This window comes from Monodelphis domestica, chromosome 2 (genome assembly GCF_027887165.1).
Source record: "Monodelphis domestica isolate mMonDom1 chromosome 2, mMonDom1.pri, whole genome shotgun sequence".
Classification (NCBI taxonomy): Eukaryota; Metazoa; Chordata; class Mammalia; order Didelphimorphia; family Didelphidae; genus Monodelphis; species Monodelphis domestica.
This window is the reverse complement of record NC_077228.1, coordinates 466,704,581-466,722,120: the sequence shown is the minus strand read 5'-3', so window position 1 is coordinate 466,722,120 and position 17,540 is coordinate 466,704,581. Positions and strand designations below refer to the sequence as shown.

The 17,540-nt window shown below is 38.0% G+C and overlaps 1 long non-coding RNA gene across 1 annotated transcript in view; it reads left to right on the top strand.

Moving 5' to 3' along the window:
* Window positions 1-5,533: 5,533 nt before the first annotated feature.
* Window positions 5,534-17,540, top strand: part of LOC130457497 (uncharacterized) — a 49,987-nt gene continuing 37,980 nt past the window's right edge. Inside the window, exon 1 of the long non-coding RNA XR_008916742.1 lies at window positions 5,534-17,201. This is a non-coding gene — a long non-coding RNA (uncharacterized LOC130457497). The remainder of the gene's footprint in view (window positions 17,202-17,540) is intronic.

The following is a 17,540-nucleotide window of genomic DNA, read 5'->3' as shown; positions in this document are numbered from 1 at the left end:
CTTCTAGTTCTATGCCTTGACCATTTCTGTTCACCATAATAGCTTTTTATGATAGAATTTTTTGTTTGTTTATTCTTCCAGCCTACTTCCTGACTTTAGGTTTTATGTTGGGAAGGCTCTAAGCACTTTTGGAGGAAATGACTAAGCTAGTCTTGCTATTGCTTTCCTGGGGGATTTAGTGTTGTGTTATTCCAGGATCTAAAGAATAGCTGAGGCTAAGAAGCTACCAGTTTTTAGTACTCCTAAAGTGGTCTAATCCAGGGAAAAAATATAACTTCTGTCCCTCTGATCTAAGCTTTATAAGTTCCTGACCTAGGTTTGGGTCTAAGCAATATGCCAGTGGGCTTGCCTTATTTGGAGTTCCAGTAGACTGCTGATGCACTTGGCCAAAAACACCTTGTTAGAAAGCTGTGATGGTTCAGAGTGATAGAACTGAAGGTTTTTCTATTATCTAGGATTCTTGCCTTGATTATACCTCTAGAGACTTGAGACTGGGCTGAAGCTGAAACTCTTCTCTGCTTGTGTGGGGTATGAACTACCCAGGGTCTACTTGTTTATGAACTAATTCCTGACTCAGCATTCAGCCGAAGGCTCATGACTATCCTGGAAAGCTCTTCCTAGTGGCAAATCCTCTTCTCACTCTACTGTGGATCTGCAACCCAGAATTGGGTTGCAAAACTTCCATTTGGCATTTGTTCCTGTACCCTACACAAATTTGGGCTGCTTTCTCTTGGACTGGCAACTTTTTCTTGCCTAGATACACAGACTTTCCCTGTGTTGGAATGCTTAGTGCTGGTAACTCATGAGCAGATCCTATCCCCAAAGTCTTCAGATCTTTTTATCTTCTTATGCTGATGAAGACTGGAAAAATGAACCACTATTATATTTTTTCCTTGAATTTTCCAAATATGTAGTAGGGAAGTAGATGGTGGGAATGATTGAGACTGACACTTAGCAGTACTGGCAATATGATAAGAGGACTAGGGACACAAGAAAAGAAGATAGTATAGAGTTGAACCTGTTCACATAGGGATCATGATGGGAAAAGGAGAGAGTGCCTAGTGTCAGAGTAATAACTTGAGAAAAAATTGAGGGATAGAGGGATTGGAGGTAGAAGTATGGATGAAGAGTAAGGTTTTATACAGAAAGGCAGAGGGAGAGGTGGAAAGCTAAGAGAGTATGATCAGATAAGAGATTTCAGAGTTCTCAAACATGTAGGTGGTACATCTGTGAGTGAAGGTACGATCAAAAGTATGACCATTTTTTGACCTCAGCAAGACAGTCTATGACAAACCCAAAGACCCCAGCTTTTGGGACAAAAATCCACTATTTGATAAAAACTGCTGGGAAAATTGGAAGACAGTGTGGGAGATATTAGGTTTGGATCAACACCTCACACCCTACTCCAAGATAAACTCAGAATGGGTGAATGACCTGAACATAAAGAAGGAAATTATAAGTAAATTAGGTGAACACAGAATAGTATACATGTCAGACCTTTGGGAAGGGAAAGATTTTAAAACCAAGCAAGACTTAGAAAGAGTCACAAAATGTAAAATAAATAATTTTGACTACATTAAATTAAAAAGTTTCTGTACAAACAAAACCAATGTAACTAAAATTAGATAGGAGGCAACAAATTGGGAAATAATCTTCATAACAAAAACCTCTGACAAAGGTATAAATTACTCAAATTTATAGAGTTAAACCAGCTATACAAAAAATCAAGCTATTCTCCAATTGAAAAATGGGCAAGGGACATGAATAGGCAGTTCTCAGAAAAAGAAATCAAAACTATTAATAAGCACATGAAAAAATGTTCTAAATCTCTTATAATAAGAGAGATGCAAATCAAAACAACTCTGAGGTATCACCTCACACCTAGCAGACTGGCCAACCTGACAGCAAAGGAAAGTAATGAATGCTGGAGGGGATGTGGCAAAGTGGGAACTCTAATTCATTGCTGATGGAGTTGTGAATTGATCCAACCATTCTGGAGGGCAATCTGGAACTATGCTCAAAGGGCGATAAAAGACTGTCTGCCCTTTGATCCAGCCATAGCACTGCTGGGTTTGTACCCCAAAGAGATAATAAGGAAAAAGACTTGTACAAGAATATCCATAGCTGCTCTCTTTGTGGTGGCCAAAAATTGGAAAATGAGGGGATGTCCTTCAATTGGGGAATGGCTGAACACATTGTGGTATATGTAGGTGATGGAATACTATTGTGCTAAAAGGAATAATAAAGTGGAGGAATTCCATGGAGACTGGAACAACCTACAGGAAGTGATGCAGAGTGAAAAGAGCAGAACCAGGAGAACAGTGTACACAGAGACTGATACAAGGTGGTTCAATCGACTTCTCCATTAATGGCAATGCAGCAATCCTGAACAATCTGCAGAGATCTATGAGAAAAAAACAAAACAAAAACTATCCTCAAGCACAGGACAAACTGTGGGAGTAAAAACACAGAGGAAAAGCAACTGTTTGACTACAGGGGTGGAGGGGATATGATTGAGGAGAGACGCTAAATGAGCACCCTAATGCAAATACCAACAACAAGGAAATAGGTTCTGAGCAAGGACACGTGATACCCAGTGGAATAGCGAGTAGGCTAGGGGAGGAGTGGAGGGGGGGGGGGGGGGAAGGATGATCTCTGTTTCCAATGAATACTGTATGAAAATGACCAAATAAAATAATGTTTAAAAAAAAAAAGTATGACCATTTTTGTGTGTGGCTTAACTAGGGTGGCGAGTAGGTCATGAGAAATAAATAAGTTGAAGAACTGAGGCATTATGGCATTTGAAGGAGTATTAGTGTATGTGTTAAGGTCTCCTCATATGGCAGCATATTCAGAGTCCTGTGTACCCATCACCCAAGAAGACTGTAAAAATCTGTGTAAATGTGACCTGCATGGGTGCTACTTAGCCTATTCCCCCCAAGGAATCACTGCTGGTTCAGTGTTACCCTAACCTGATCTCATTCACACATATCACATACACACGTACACACCCCTCATACCACGCCCTTCACACACACACACACACACACACACACACACATATATATAAACTACACATTTCTGGAGATAGAGACCTCCTCACTGGGAAGCCAGCTTCTGAGACTACTCCTTGGAAGATAAAGAAAGGCTCTGAATTCCTATAATCTCTAAGTCAAATATGGGGGAGGAGAAACCTCTGCCTAGAAGTAATGCCTGAGGGTCCCAGAAATAGCTATCTGACCAGAGAATGAGCCAAATTGTACTGAGGTACTGCTACTCCACCCATAGCAACTACCAGGAATCCTCAATTCACCCTTGAAAAAGACACAACTGGGGAGGCTCCAGCCTCTTTCCCTATATTCACATACCATAGTAGCATAGAGAAGGAATATTCTAAGGGTGACACAGGGGCCTTTCTCAACATCATCTCCATCATCATCATCATCATCATCACTGCCAACAAAATCCTTTGTGGGGGAGGCCTTATTTTATTTGGGTTGGAACTCGAACAATGAGATTTAAGCAGTGATAATTCCTACTATTGATAAGTTCTCCTTGCCCAATATGGGACAGATATCCTGTTTTGCACCAGCCTCCAAAAGTGAAGCCAGCCAGTGAATAAATAATTTATAAATACCAAAAAATAAAAATCTCAACTCTTACGTATCTTCTCTAAACTCTACATAACACAATCCTCTTCCTCTCGCTGTTTGAACTCTAGTCCAACTCACTTTATGCTTCTTTCTTGTTTTATCGCCCCAGAGGGTACATTTCTTCCAGTTTGCTTTAAGGAAGGGTGTCTGACTAGTAGAATGTTCCAAAAGTTTATCTCATTCAATGTCTTTAAATGTCAAAAAAAAAGAGAGGAACCTGACAGGCCTTAAGTAGTGATAAAAATGTTGTACAAATGTCCCTCCCCTGAAAAAAAAAAAGAGCAATTAATGGCACCAACTACCTCTTCTTATGAGACTCAGAGAAAATATTTGTATTTCGAATATTTAGAAAGTATTTAGAATAATGCTTGACCTAAGTAGGTGCTTAATAAATGCTCGTTCCTTGCCCTTCTCTCTTTCCTTTAAATTTATCTTTATCATGGCTGCTTTTAACTTATAATCAATATAATTTTCATATTTTAAATATAAATTTTCCTTTGTAGTTTATATTCTCAAAATAAAATGACATTAATAGCTTATTATTTGTAGCTTTGTAATTAGACTTTGAACTTTGTCTCCTAATTCTTCATGTGTCCTAGCAGGTAAAATCCTGAGTCATTAAGAGATTTTGCCTTCAAGGCTCTAAGGATTATCCTGGAGAGGAAGTTGTATCCTTTTAGTGTTGATTGACCCTTTATTCTGTTATGTTTCTCTTAAGATTATTTTCCAGTGCCAGCTAGTATAATAATCTCTACTATAATTTGATATCTCCTAAGCAGCTAACACCAATTAGCCTTTACAAAGAGATTTTACTGAGAAGACATTATAAGAAAAGAAGTAAAAATGTATGCCTCTGAAACTGGGGTACAAGCTCCCTTCTACAACCTTGGTCCTTGGGGAGAATGAACTCAAAGTTAAAATGGTGGCTACAAATAATCATCTCACTGTCATCTTCACTTTCAGGTGCAGCATAACTGATGGACAAGATACTCCCTTGCTAGTGGGAAAAAGATTTACTCTGCTGGATCAGGCCAGCTAGAAGGCACAGCAAATTGAGCATTGGGCCTGGAGTCAGGAAGACCTGAGTTCAAATTTGACTGCAGATACATAATAGCTGGGTGACCCTGAGCAAGTCACTTAAGCCTTGGTTTCCTCATCTGTAAAATGAGTTAGAGAGGGAAACCACTTCTGTATCTTTGCCAAGAAAACCCTAAATTGGGTCACAAAGGGTCAAATGTGACTAAAATGAGTGAACAAGAGTAACTTTTGGATCAATCCATTGTTGGATTGGATCAACAGTTTGTAGCTACTGATAAAATCTACTCATCCTTCTGATCTTCCAAGGCTAACAAAGTCATTCTGTCTCCAATATACTATCACCTAAGATAAGGAAAAAAATAAACATAATAAAAACAGAAGAGCAGATCTATATGTTCACCAGTTACAAGGCAAGACAAGTATGGAAATAAGGGCCTGATGCTTCTCTCTTTACTGGGAGGCTTATAGCATTTCTTCCCTCCCACTGATTAGTTTCCCATTACATATTTTAATTTTTTAAGAAAATCAAAATAAGGGGGCAGCTGGGTGGCTCAGTGGATTGAGAGCGAGGCCCAGAGATGGGAGGTCCTGGGTTCAAATCTGGCCTCAGACATTTCCTAGCTATATGACCCTGGGCAAGTCACTTAATCCTCATTGCCTAGCCCTTATTGCTCTTCTGCCTTGGAACCATTATACAGTATTGATTCCAAGAGAGAAAGTAAGGTTTTAAAAAAGAAAAAGAAAGAAAATCAAAATAATAAAAAGAAACCCTTGAAATTAAAATGATAAATTCATTTGATATATAAATATAAATATTTTTTAAAACATGAAAACCATGAAGGAAATCATAGAAAGTAAAAATCCCAGTGCCCAGACTCCAAAGAACCTTAATCTACCTTCATGGACAAGGTGTTGAAAGTTATCAGAAGACACTTACTCTCATCTGCTTTTTTGAGAAAGTCAGTAGCTAATAGTACACCTTTCCTACCTCCTCAAAACCGTGAGTTTTGTGACCAGCCATTTCTCCTTCACCTTTCTGCTCCATGTATTAGAAAGAAAGGGCTATGATCCTTGGAATATCTTCTCAAGTACTCTTTTCTTTTTTTTTTTTAATATATTTTATTTGATCATTTCCAAGCATTATTCGTTAAAGACATAGATCATTTTCTTTTCCTCCCCTCCACCCCCCATAGCCGGACGCATAAGTCCACTGGGCATTAGATGTTTTCTTTATTTGAACCCATTGCTTTGTTGATAGTATTTGCATTAGAGTATTCATTTAGAGTCTCTCCTCTGTCATGTCCCCTCAACCTCTGTATTCAGGCAGTTGCTTTTTCTCGGTGTTTCCACTCCCATAGTTTATCCTTTGCTTATGAATGGTGTTTTTTTCTCCTGGATCCCTGCAAGTTGTTCAGGGACATTACACCGCCACTAATGGAGAAGTCCATTACGTTCGATTATACCACAGTGTATCAGTCTCTGTGTACAATGTTCTCCTGGTTCTGCTCCTCTCGCTCTGCATCACTTCCTGGAGGTCGTTCCAGTCTCCATGGAACTTCTCCACTTTATTATTCCTTTTAGCACAATAGTACTCCATCACCTCAAGTACTCTTTTCAAAGTTTGCTAATCCTTAAATTTACTTAACTCCTTTCATAAGGAGGATCACCTTAATTTTGCCCTTTGCAATTTTCTTGATGTTTAGGTTTAGGCTAAAAAAAAGTGTGTGTGTGTGTGTGTGTGTGTGTGTGTGTGTGTGTGTTTGGGTGAGGGGATATTGCCTCAGAATTTTTCATTAAATGTGCTTTTATAATTTTTCTTCCTTTTCTCAACTGTTTTTCCTGCTCTGAAAGGCTTAAAAGGAGAGTTCTGCATTAAGGAAACATAAAGATTAATGACCAGAATTATGCACTTTGGGAAAGAAGGGTGACACAATGTAATAATATTCCTTCACTATATTACAGTGAAAGATAATTTTTAAACAGAACTAAGAGAACTTAGAATTGAGAAGAATTTAAGAATCAACTAATCCAATCTTCTACTTCATGTGTACAAATCATCTTCTCGGTAGAATATAGGCTCTAGAAGGACAAGGACTGTTTTGGTTTTGGTTGTGTATTTCCATTGTCCAGGGCCCTGAGCTAAATAAATGCTGACTTAATTGATTTATGATGAAGTATTTACAAGTCATACGGTTTTTGGGGAGCCATCATTGTGAATATAAGTTATAATCATACAGTAGAAGTTCATAAAAGGGAGTTAGTGGAGATGCTAGTTAATAGAATGCTGGGTAAAAAGAGCCTCTCCTAGTGAAATTCAGAGGGGACAGTTTCCCAAGAGAGACCATATCGGCTCTTGTCAAGCTTGTCAAATGGGTATCGTATAATAAATATGGCAACTAGAATGTGGAAAGACCCATCATTCCCAAGTTATTTCAAATGCTGTATTCTTCCACTGCCTTCTTTGCTTTTGTTTTTTTTTTGGAGAGAGACAAGTTCCTTAATTTCCTAAATCTGCAAAATAAAAGGAAATAACTTTAATATTTAGATGCTCCTGTGTAGTCCATGGCTTATAAATGCCTACCTAGGGTGAACGTTGTAGATTGATATTCTCTCCTAGACTCTGAAGCATGTTTCCTTGTTTGTCTAGAGGCCCAGGAGAACCCCTAATCTCTCCTTAGTTGTCTTGTTTCTACTAAAATGATTTTTTTACTCATTCCCAGGTCAATTCATAGTGTCATGGATTTACACCCACAAGGGAACTGAAGCTGAGAGGTTAAGTCACTTGCTCTAGGTCACAGAAGTAATAAATTCTAGAACCAAAGTTTGAATCCAGGCCCTCTGACTCTAGAGCCAATTCTCTTCCCATTGATTGAACCCTGTCTCCAATACAGGTGGGCAGGATGATCCAAATTATCTAACATCTATGGGAAGGTAGAGAAATCATGTGCTCCTCCAGCATTGTGGGGAGTCCAGAAGAGAAATATTATTCATCTTCCTTTGTAGACTGTGGCAACTAGGTAGCACCATAGATAGTGTACAGAACATGAAATGAGGAAACCTGAATTCAAATCTAGTCTTAGACATTTATTAGCTGGACAAGTCATTTAATCTCTGCCTCAGTTTCCCCTGACATTGAAATATTAAGTTAATGTTCACAAGATACTTAACACATATCATCTCATTTCAATTCTCTCAATAATCCTATGAGGTAGGTTTTATATGTTTTGTTGTACCCATCTTGCAGATGAGAAAATGAGTTTCAAAGAGTTGTAACTTAGAAAAACGTATGATCCATCACATAATTCAATATGGATATGATTAGGGGTTTGGCATTAAAAGATCACTCTGCTGCAAATATGAAGGACATGGAAATGGGTTTTGAACAATGATGCATGTATAACCAAGTGGAACTGCTTGTCAGTTCTGGAGGGGGGAGGGAAGGAGGCAGTAAATCATGAATCATGGAACCATGGAAAAATATTCTAAATTTTAAAAAAGGGGAGGGATGACTTGCCTATGGTCTCTCATCCAGCAATTCAGAAGCGATATTTGAACCCAGGTTTCTTTTTCCTGGTCCAGAATGTTTGCCACTGCTTCATGCCATAGATTCTGCCTCTCATAAGAAGAACATAATTGTAAAAATGTTTTACTTGATTGCCCTTGTAAAATCTTTATCAGACTGCTGCTACCTCAGGGAGGAGAGAAGAGTGGGAGGGATTAAAGGAGGAAGGAAAGAATTTGAAACTCAAAATTTTTTAAATGTATGTTAGAATTTGTTTTTACATGTAATTGGGGGAAATAAAATAATATTTTAAAAAGGAGAACATAATTAATTAATAATAGTTAATAATACCTAGCTTTTATATGCTAAAGTTTGCAAAAAAAACCTTTTCATTTTATCTCTTTTGATCCTCACAACTACCCTATGAGGTAGGTGCTATTATTATTCCTATTTTACAGATGAAGAAACAGAGACCAAAAGAGGTTAAGTAACTTGTCCAGGGTCACCTAGTTAGTAAGTTTCTGAGGCAGGATTTTAATTCAGGCCTCCTTGGCCACAAGTCTAGCACTTTACCTACTATTCTACCTAGGTGTCTCCAAGTTGTACTAAGATGTTAATGACTTGTTTTATATTATTGACGAAATCAGTCTACAGTATTAGTAATAAATATTCCAAAAACTGTTTTCATTTTTAAAAAGAACCATGTGTAGAGGCATTATTTTACCCAAAGAAATGAATTTCCAATGGTAGAGTTTCAGACAGAGTGAACTGATGGTATCTTTTCACAAGTGGGAGCTCTGAAAACATGTGAGTGTGTTTTTTTGGTGGAAAGGGAAGGGGAAAAAAATTGTTCCTATATTTGTCCTAAAGTAATCTTCTAGACTTTAGACGTAAGTGACTTTTCTAAGAAGCTGTGGAATATTCATTCAGTCATACAAAAATGTTAATAATGTACTTACTTTGTGTAGAGCATCCTCTTAGGCCTGAGGGGATTAAGGCAGTTTAGATGAGACACCTGCTTGCCCTCTTGGCTTTAAAAAGCTACAAATTTTGCCTAAATAGAATGACAGACCTCTCAAATCATATCATTAAAAGGCCGAGCATCTTAGAAAGAGGACTATCTCTGCTCACAATTCTTAGAGTTTCCAGCTGTTGTTATTGACATAGTATGAACTGTTCAGTCAGCCTCTGCTTTTTGGATCAAAGTTTCAACATCCTGATTGTTGGACAAGCCCCATCTGCTTCCTGTGAGGCATTTGCTTACCTGTTCTATCCCGGATGTGACCCATTTTGTTCTTTTTCTCAGCTTGCTCCTTCCTTCCACTAAGGCCTGTGATGAATAGACATTGTTGGCTCAAAGTCAATATCAACCTACTTCTTATGGTATTAGCTCATCCAACCCTCTTGGACTCTCAGGTACCCCACCCATGTGAGCCTGATTTATTTAGCTCATGCTAAGCATCTGCTCCTTTATCCAGGTGTGTCTGTTTTATGATCCAAATCTGAGAATTTATCTGTGTAGAGAACTCTCAATGAGGAAATTCTCTCTTAAATGTAGTTCAGCAACATATAATCTTAGAGAATTTCCTGGGGGCACTGAACAATTAATGTGTCAGAGGAAGGACTATAGCCCAGATCTTCCTAAAGGAGAGGTACCTCTCCACTATGTTATGCTGAGAAAGAAATGGATGGGAGGGTCTAGTTTTTAGAGGTCACCATAAGTAGAGGCGATGAATAATCCACTCCCAAGTGTTCAGAGGCTGCTTGTTTCCATTGAAAATAAGTAATAGGTTCAGTGGATTGAGAGACAGTCCCAGAGATGGGAGGTCCTGGGTTCAAAACACTCTTCAGACACTTCTTAGCTGTGTGACCCTGGGCATATCACTTGACTATTGCCTAGCCCTTACCACTCTTCTGCCTTAGAACCAATACATAGTATTGATTCTAAGATGTGTGAAGATTGGATTTCGCTCTCCCCTGATTGTAACAATGAAGATACTTAACTCTTCCTTTATTGTGAAAATTAAATTGTAATCCCCTGATTGTAACGATGAAGGCATTTAGCTCTTCCTTTATTAGGAAGATTGAATTGTGATCCAGTCTATTTTTAGATTTTAATCTACAAAAAGGTGGTAACTCAGGATTTGAAGTGTTATCTACCCATTTTAACTAAAAAAAGGTGTTAACTAACTACAAAAGGTGAACAACCAAAAAAGGTGTTAAGTAACCAAAAAAGGTATAATCTAACCAAAGAAGGTGTGAACTAAAGAGTGGGCAGTCCTGGAAAGGAGTGTCTGCTGTGATTGGTAGATGTGAAATTTAGGGGAGGTGACACAAGAGAAAAAGATTATTAAAAAGAGGACCAGAGGCCAGAAGATATATTTGATTTGAGTTAGATCAACGAACTCTCACTTGGAGGAGAGACTGGAAGATAGATACTCGGACTTGACTGTGGAACTGGACTCCTGGAGGAGCTTGTGCAGGAGACCTCAGACTGCTTTCCTTTTAGGTGGTTGCCATTGGTGAGTGAAAGGTTGACTTAGTAACCTTGCCTTTTTCAGAGCTGTAAACCTCTGAGAAAGGCCCATCATCTTGAGACTTTTTCCCCTGATTTGGGCCTTAGAATTTCTACCTAACTCAGAGGAAGCCGGAGTTGTCTCTCTCTCATTCCTTAATATCTTCCCTCTATTGTAAATAAAACTACCATAAATTACATTTTACTTTAGTAATTCATTTTGGGAGATAGAAATTAAATCCCTGGCGACCACCAAATTAAACCACCTATTAATATATTCCATCCAACCACAATTAAATTTAACATATGGAAGGTAAGGTTTTTTTAAAAAAGTAAAAGAATGGGTAGTCTAGTGGAGAAGATGGGATAGAGTAGGATTCATTATTTGTGGTGGTAGAGGGGATTAGTCTTGGCAAAGACTAGGTCCACTTCTTCAAGTGAGTTGAGATGAAATGGGAATTCATGAGAAATAACCTCAATTTTTTTCTGTAAAATATGAGTTAAGGTTCTCAGAGAAGAAAGGGGACAGGTGTGACAGAGGCTGGCACTAAAGAAAAAGTGCCAGGCTGAAGATTGTGTGAAACTGATCACTTCAATAGAGGAGGGGCCCCAGGAGATTGGAATCTTGAGGAGAAGACTCTGGCTGGTAAAAGAGTTGGTCTCTCAGTCTTGAGAAGCCAAAGAGAGAAGGTGGAAAAAGACTTTCTCCTGAGGGTTACCCACTTTTTCCTGTTTGTGACTGGAAATCTTTCCCTTCAACACTTCCCAATTGAAGGGACCCAGAGAAGAGAAACCTGAGAAAGACATTTTGAATCTCTGTCAGATTTTATTTCAGCTCCTGTTGCCCTGAGTCTGAATTGTGACCAAGGGGCCAAACCCAGGGTGAGTCAACCTGACTTTGTCTCAGGGGGCTCAGACTGCCAAGGCTTGAGTTCCCCCTAAACTTGAGGAGGAGAGAGGGGAAAGGGTTTAGATAGAGACAGGGACCCCCTTTCCCCACTTTCCTTTCCCATTCTTCCCTGCCTATTATTTCTTTTGTATTACCTGATTGAACTGACTTCAAAAGTTATCTGTTCCCCAAGCTGTGAACAAATGTGAGTGAACAGATCAAGGAGAGACCCTTTGGTCTCGAGTAGTGGAGGGGGGAAAAGAGGAACAGGAGTGAATCTGGGAGAGCAGCCTTAGCTAAGGAAGGAAGGCCGAAGGGGGAAAATCTTCAAACTCCCTCTCCTCTCTTTGAGCCAATCCTAAACATCAGCTATCTCCCCTGAGCCCTGCTTTGAGAAGGGAGGTTCTCCTCTCTTTCCCCCTCTTTATACTGAAAGACTTAACCACTCTAATACAAATAAACAACCCCTCGAATACACAGGGAGATATCAGATATTCAAGGACTAGTGAAAAGTTTCAGAAGAGCCAGCATGGCAGAATGGGGATAGTGAGCCTAAAGGGAGATATAGTAAGATTGCCTAGCAGCAGTGAGAGTCTAGTTGAGATTATGAAATATAAATTTGTAGTGAACCTAAGCCCATGCATGAAGTATAAATAACATGGAAATTTAATTTTGGACCTTTTACTCAAATAGAAATGCTCTTCTTTACTAAAGAGGGAAGAACATTGGGGAAATGGTTTTCAAAAGGTTTTCTTCTCAACATTGAAAATATGGGCAAATTGCAGCCTTTAATCTTTTACAAAAGAATCTTTAAAGTAGGAACATAATGATCATACCGTGCTGAATGATACCTTAAGTTACTCATGTAGAATGCATAGAAGGTGGTTTTTATGTGGTCAGTAGAGATCATTTACTTCCTCCAAGAGGTTGTTTCTTATTTACTTGTTTTTGTTTATTCTTGCTGAAATGGGAAAAATCTGTTGAGTACCAGCACAAACAGCTGTCTTGATATTTTATACACAGTATGTAATGCAATATTGTACAAACAAGAATAAATGTCACTGCTAAAACAAAACTGAGGGAAATTATAAAATTTTTAAAATAGATTTTATGAAATCTTTAATTTTCCATTATCCAAATTAGATCCATCTCACATAACAAAAAGAAAACTGCAACATTTAAATAAAATTGTAACTGTATAAGAAAATTATTTATCTAATGCTATGTCTTTCCTTTCTGTTTCAGTGTGGAGAGTCTCTATTTTTTTGCTACATTTACCTGCTCCCTATATTTTTTATGTTAACACACACACACAAAAACACAAATAACACTTCCTTTAACATCTTCAGTCTTTCAAGTAACTGGCTTCCTGTTCTGTTTTACCACCAAATTTTTAAGAAATAATTTATACTTCATGCCTTTACTTGAACTCCTTACAAACCCTACCTCAGACTCTTCTTACTCCTCACCACCCTCCACCCCCAGTTTTTAAAAAGCATTTGACATTGTGGACTACCCCTTCCATTATACTTTCTCCTTCTGTAGTTTGGGTGACACTATCCTTGGTTTTCTTCATAGAATTCTAAAATCAAGGATTTAGGACTAGAAAGGGCTTTCAAAGTCACTTAATCCAGTCCATTCATTTTACAGATGACAAACTGAGGCCTAGTTTGACACAGATAGTAAATGGCAAAGCTAAGATATGAACCAAAGTTTTCTTTTTTTTTTTTAATTTTATTTAATTAGATGGTTTAGAATATTTTCCCATGGTTACAAGACTCATTGAACCAAAGTTTTATGTCCAAAATGTAGCATTCTTTTTCCTTTACCTGCTCCTCTTCCTGGTCCCTTTGAAAACACAGATATTCATACTAGATGAGGTATCATGATAAGACTTGAGTTCTACTGTCATAGAACTGTAAGAGTTAGAAGACTTTAACTTCCATATACAATCCATATCTGAAAACGATATCCATTTGAATGTGCCCAACAAATATTCATACGGCATCTACTTGAAGACCTCCAAAGAGGAAGCTAGGGATGTCATGAAGCAGAGGTGAGAAGGAAGAGCATTCTAGGCAGGAACAAGAGAGTTGAAGGAGCAGTAAGTAGATTAGTGTAACTATATCACAAAATGCATAGAGGGGAGTAAAATATAAGGAAATGATGAGAGTAGGAAAGGCTAGTTTATGAAGAATACCAAACAGAAGATTTTATATTTAGTCCTGCAACTAATCAGGAGTTTATTTGTTAGGAAGATAGCATGGTCACTTTAGAAAAATTACTTTGCCAACTAATGGAAGAATGAAGTTGTGATAATTAAAATAGTTGGTTGTCATAAACTGTAGTGATTAAATAGTGGAAGACTTAAATTGTAATAGATAAAAGAGTAGATGAGTAAATTGTGACCGCAGAAAATATGTTTTCACTACAGTGTCTTGTTTTTAAATCAATATATAAGGTGATCACCAGGGAAATATTCCCAATTATGAATATACCCAAGTCAACTGGGTTTTATAGAGAATTTAATTCATACAAATGAGGAATTAAAGAAAGAAAGAATAAGAAAGGAATAGGTATGAAGGGCCTTAAGCCAATATGGCCTAGACCAGAGTCTTAAGAGAGAGATCAGTCAGTCCTTAATCACTCACCATAAGATCTGTTCAAGCAAGGATTCAGACACCAGTTCAGCCAGCCATCAGACTCTCTTCAGAGCCTCCTTTGAGACTCTTCTTCTCAATAGCCTCCTTAGAGATTGTTTCTTCCTTCTCAGATTTCTCATCTCCTTATATAGGGAATTTTCTCCTATGTCACCTCCCCTAAGTTCTTCCATCTACCAATCACAGTAGACATTTTTCAAAGGACAGACTATTCTTAGTCCACACCTAAGAAGGTGTAAATTTTTGAGTAATTCACACCAGGAAAGCTCTGAGTAAGTTTCTCAAATCTTTGTTCCTTGTAAATTCACAAGTTGCTTGACCTTTATAGGTACTTATCTTAAGAACTTTTTGCCTCATTATAAGTATGGGTTTAAGTACTTTTCATTGTTCAGAAAAGAGTTTACAACTTTATCTTCCCCTAGGGCAGGCTTAAGTAGGTGAAGTAGAGTTCTTACATTCCTGATCTAAGTAGAGTTCACTGCCCAAATGGGGAATGGTCTTAATTCAATCTTATGAAGTAGGGTCTGGGAATTTTTAAGGTTCACAGAGTGGAAGAGACTTGCGGTAGGAAGACTAAATGGAAGACTATGCCAACCTGAAAAGACTTATATGAAGTGATACAAAGTGAAGTGAGCAGAACCAGGAAAATGTTATACACTGTAACAACAATCATGTATGCTGATCGATTGTGAATAACATAACTATTATCAACACTTCAAGGATCCAAGACAACTCCAAAAACTGAAGATGGAAAAAGCTATGTCCACCACCACAGAAGAAACTGATGGAGACTGTGTATAGATGGAAGCATACCATTTCACTTTATCTCCTTCATGAGCTTTTTTAAACAAGTAATATGCACCTTCTTTCACAACATGACAAACAGTGAAATATATATATACATATAAGCACATGCATAGTGTAAACCTTAAAATTCCTTAGACTTATAAGTGTTGGAAATTTCACCATTGGGATATTTCATACTTGGAAAATTTCTTACTGATAGTCTATTGGAATAGGAACCCCATTGGCATGGGAGGTTCCTCCTCTTCCCTTCTTAAGATTACTTTAGGACAGAAACCTTTTGCTGAACAATGGAAAGGACTTTGACCTATGCTTAAGCATAGAACAGGAATTTCTTTGAGTCATGATTGATTTTAGAATTGATACAATGGAGATACTTGGAATCAATCTCCACCCTATTCAGTCCTAACAGGATTGAGTAAGGGCTGCAGCCTAGATCAAAATTTAATTATTCCAATCTCTACCCTACTCAGGTTAACAGGATTTAGAAAGGGCTGTAGCAAAGGAGCAAAGATTTAATTATTTGAAAATATGACCTTCAACAGACATGTGCAAAGCCTCTGGGCGGTCTTGGGTTAAGCTAGAGCCACCATTGGCACAGGGAAATTGATGGACAGTGATTGGTAGATGTGAGAACTGAGGGGAGGCAACTTGGATGGTTTCCTGAAAAAGAGAGGGGGGCTGAAGACTGGGGGTGGTGGTTGAGAAGTTGGTTGGTGTGGTTGGTGTGTGCTCTGAGAAGCTTGCTCTGAAGGAAGCTGAAAGTGGGGGCCTCTGAGACTGTTTCTCCATTTTTGGTCACGTGAGTAATAGGGACTGATCTCTTTCCTTTGCCCCAGCTATCTAAGGGCTTGGGCCTTTTGGCCCAGCCTAAACAGAAGGGGTATTTAAGCCCTATTTCCTTCTCTCCCCTTTCTCTCTCTCTCTCTCTAATTACTTCCTCCTATTGTAATTAAACTCCATAAAAGATTGACTGCTGACTTAAGTTTTCATTTAGGAATTACATAGCTGATTCCTTGGCGACCTTAAATTAATATATATCAGTCTTTTAAAGTGATTTCCTTGTCACAATAGGCTCTATCATAATACTCACCATTTTAGGGAGGGGAGAGAAGAAGGAAGGAGACAGAGAACATGGATCACAAAATGTTTGAAAAGAGTTATTAAAAATTATATCAACATGTAAAAAAAGCAAAGAAAAGAAAGGACAACAACAAAAGGAAGGCTCTGTTAATACTTCATATGATAGGTGAGCATGGGTAATGGTGGTATGAGTGGAGAAAAAAGAATGTAAAGGAGATATTTTTGAAGATAGAAATGTCAAGATTTGGCAACAGATTGTATATGAAGTATGTAAATTTCTAATGTGGTAAATACCAATAGTTATAACCCATATAAACAAAATGTCCTTGGGAGCATGTCCTTAATAATGTGTAAAGGAGTCATGAGCCCCAAAAGTTTAAGAAATATTGTTTTATGAGGGGCTACACAATTTGTTCAGCCATTCTCCAGTTGATGGGCAACTAACTTGTTTCCATGGTTATTTCTTCTGCCACAAAAAGTTCTTTTTAACCTTTTTTTTATTTTTGCATACATTGGACTTTTCCTCTTAAGCTCCATGGGTTATGTTTCCAATAGTGATACCACTACATCAAAGCATATGTACATTTTAATGACTTGTAAGATATAATTCCAAATTATTTTCCAGAATGGTTGGTTGTACTAGTTTATAGCTTTACCAGTTCTGATACATTTCTGTGCCTATCTCTTCATAGTTCCTCCAACATTTTGTCTTTTGTCATCTTAACCAACCTACTGGTTTTGAGGTAAAACTTCAAAGATGTTTCATTTTGTGTTTCTATTCTTATTAGTGTTTTGGAGCATTCTTTTATACAATTACCACTGAAAACTGCTTAAATAAATCATAAATTTCAAGATAATTGGGCTAGAAAGTAAAACAAATAATCACAAGAATAATGTTTCCCATTTTGTGGTATCAATTTCTTTTTTCTTCTTTTCAATAGAGATGGAATGGGATGGGAGGCCTGATGGGCTATAGAAGAACTGAAGGTGACACCCTCACTGGTGGGGGATAGGCAGTTTCTTTTCTGTCATCCTAACCTATGGAATCTATCTTGAGGTAAATAGACTTTGCTTTTAAGTGACATCAGGATGGTTCTTTTTTTTTTTCTTATGGTTTAGGAATGACAGGCTTAGGGCCCTAATGTTCTGCCCCACCTTACCCTATTCATCAGTGTAAAAATGGAGATTTGAACCCCAGACTTCAATCCCCAGAAGATCTTGCTCTAGTTCCCAGGATGCCCTCTAGTCTCACCTGAGTTCCCACCTGTGCAAGATCAAAATTTCTATTTAACTGGCTGTAAAGCCTACTGAGCTCTCTTTCTACTTCTGCTTCCAAGCAGACGTGTCTCTCATGATGTAAGTGAAATTGAATGGGCCTTTTGGCCCTCCTAGGCAC